The sequence below is a fragment of the Opisthorchis viverrini genome (assembly GCF_000715545.1).
Source record: "Opisthorchis viverrini unplaced genomic scaffold opera_v5_56, whole genome shotgun sequence".
Lineage (NCBI taxonomy): Eukaryota > Metazoa > Platyhelminthes > Trematoda > Opisthorchiida > Opisthorchiidae > Opisthorchis > Opisthorchis viverrini.
In genome coordinates, this window is record NW_008751713.1 from 1,811,753 (window position 1) to 1,814,042 (window position 2,290).

Below are 2,290 nucleotides of genomic sequence, written 5' to 3' on the forward strand. Positions count from 1 at the left end.
TCATCACTATCGACAGAACACCACTAATGCTTCGCAACCGTACAACCATGATTTATTTAAAAGCCTTATTGTGAAGAAAAGAATAAGAGTGGATAAAAGTGCTACTCCACCACAATCATTCCTACACTCCCAAATACTGTGGATAGAAACTAACAATAAGAACACCACTATGGTCGATGAGCAACCATATCTTGCAGCGTCTCCAATCATGCACAGTGTGGATCACGTGGATTCCATTCTGGAAAGCTAGTCGCACAGGAAGCGGCCCCCCATATCCCTATACCAGGTCAAAGTTTGACCACCACTACTTGCACCAGTCTGAATCGGCACGGGAAACATCACCCTTTTCGGTAAGTGATGGTTCAGCATACGCAATAGATGGCCAGATCACCGCAATTTAGGTGCTGACATCACGTGCCTGAGATCCGAATGATAATCTCGTCGATTCACTCTTCTGTTTTCCCGACCTAAAGGTGCCACCTTGACGTGGTGGTCGGGCTTGAGTGCTGCAATGATCCCGCGCGCTACACTTGCTGGAACTTCGTTCCAAAAAGTGCAACCATGCCAGGAAGGCCAAAGGGAGCAGCCAGACCAAGAGCAGCGAAACCCCGTACTGCGAGTAATCGTGGCACGAGGCGGTCTGGGCGTAAAGTCATGCTGTCCTCTGCGACAGGAGTGTGAAGGCAGTAAAGTGCTTCCCCCAGGCGATCAGCATGTCCATATTTATGGAAGCAGCGATGCTGCCTTCCCCCTAGGAAGGACAGGTTAGAAAAGGTCGGTCCAAAAAACCGCACACTCCGATCGCCCAACGGTTGACCGTGACCGCCGGCGCATTATCCAATACGGTCGAAATACTTTTAAAACCAAAGAGCCCGGTGCTGCTCAAAAGGCACCTGCTGTGCGCAGGCGCATCAGGAATGAGACAGTAATGCCTTATTCCTTGCGCCCTCGGGTTAGGCCAACCCCCTACAGCCGAGCAGGTCAGACTGTTGAGTCGTCGGCTCCGGGCAGGGTCCCCAAAGAAAACCCTACATTCTCCCACTGCCCCGTGGATCAGACTTTTCAGTCAAAGTCTAGGGTCAGGGTCCCCGAACCAAACCCCATTTTCTCCCACTGTCCCGTGGGTCAGACTTTTGAGTAAAGCCTTATTGTGAAGAAAAGAATAAGAGTGGATAAAAGTGCTACTCCACCACAATCATTCCTACACTCCCAAATACTGTGGATAGAAACTAACAATAAGAACACCACTATGGTCGATGAGCAGCCATATCTTGCAGCGTCTCCAATCATGCACAGTGTGGATCACGTGGATTCCATTCTGGAAAGCTAGTCGCACAGGAAGCGGCCCCCCATATCCCTATACCAGGTCAAAGTTTGACCACCACTACTTGCACCAGTCTGAATCGGCACGGGAAACATCACCCTTTTCGGTAAGTGATGGTTCAGCATACGCAATAGATGGCCAGATCACCGCAATTTAGGTGCTGACATCACGTGCCTGAGATCCGAATGATAATCTCGTCGATTCACTCTTCTGTTTTCCCGACCTAAAGGTGCCACCTTGACGTGGTGGTCGGGCTTGAGTGCTGCAATGATCCCGCGCGCTACACTTGCTGGAACTTCGTTCCAAAAAGTGCAACCATGCCAGGAAGGCCAAAGGGAGCAGCCAGACCAAGAGCAGCGAAACCCCGTACTGCGAGTAATCGTGGCACGAGGCGGTCTGGGCGTAAAGTCATGCTGTCCTCTGCGACAGGAGTGTGAAGGCAGTAAAGTGCTTCCCCCAGGCGATCAGCATGTCCATATTTATGGAAGCAGCGATGCTGCCTTCCCCCTAGGAAGGACAGGTTAGAAAAGGTCGGTCCAAAAAACCGCACACTCCGATCGCCCAACGGTTGACCGTGACCGCCGGCGCATTATCCAATACGGTCGAAATACTTTTAAAACCAAAGAGCCCGGTGCTGCTCAAAAGGCACCTGCTGTGCGCAGGCGCATCAGGAATGAGACAGTAATGCCTTATTCCTTGCGCCCTCGGGTTAGGCCAACCCCCTACAGCCGAGCAGGTCAGACTGTTGAGTCGTCGGCTCCGGGCAGGGTCCCCAAAGAAAACCCTACATTCTCCCACTGCCCCGTGGATCAGACTTTTCAGTCAAAGTCTAGGGTCAGGGTCCCCGAACCAAACCCCATTTTCTCCCACTGTCCCGTGGGTCAGACTTTTGAGTCAAAGGCTCAAGGTGGGGTACCTCAACCAAACCCCCTTCCTCGGCCTGGGCAACCGGGAAGTATCATTTGC

At 52.0% G+C, this 2,290-nt stretch overlaps 1 protein-coding gene across 1 annotated transcript in view; it reads left to right on the top strand.

Moving 5' to 3' along the window:
* T265_03829 (hypothetical protein) overlaps window positions 1–2,290 on the top strand; it is a gene marked incomplete at both ends in the record, with an annotated part of 25,423 nt that continues 23,133 nt past the window's right edge. The window contains 2 exons of the mRNA XM_009168400.1: window positions 1–249; window positions 287–350. The remainder of the gene's footprint in view (window positions 250–286; window positions 351–2,290) is intronic.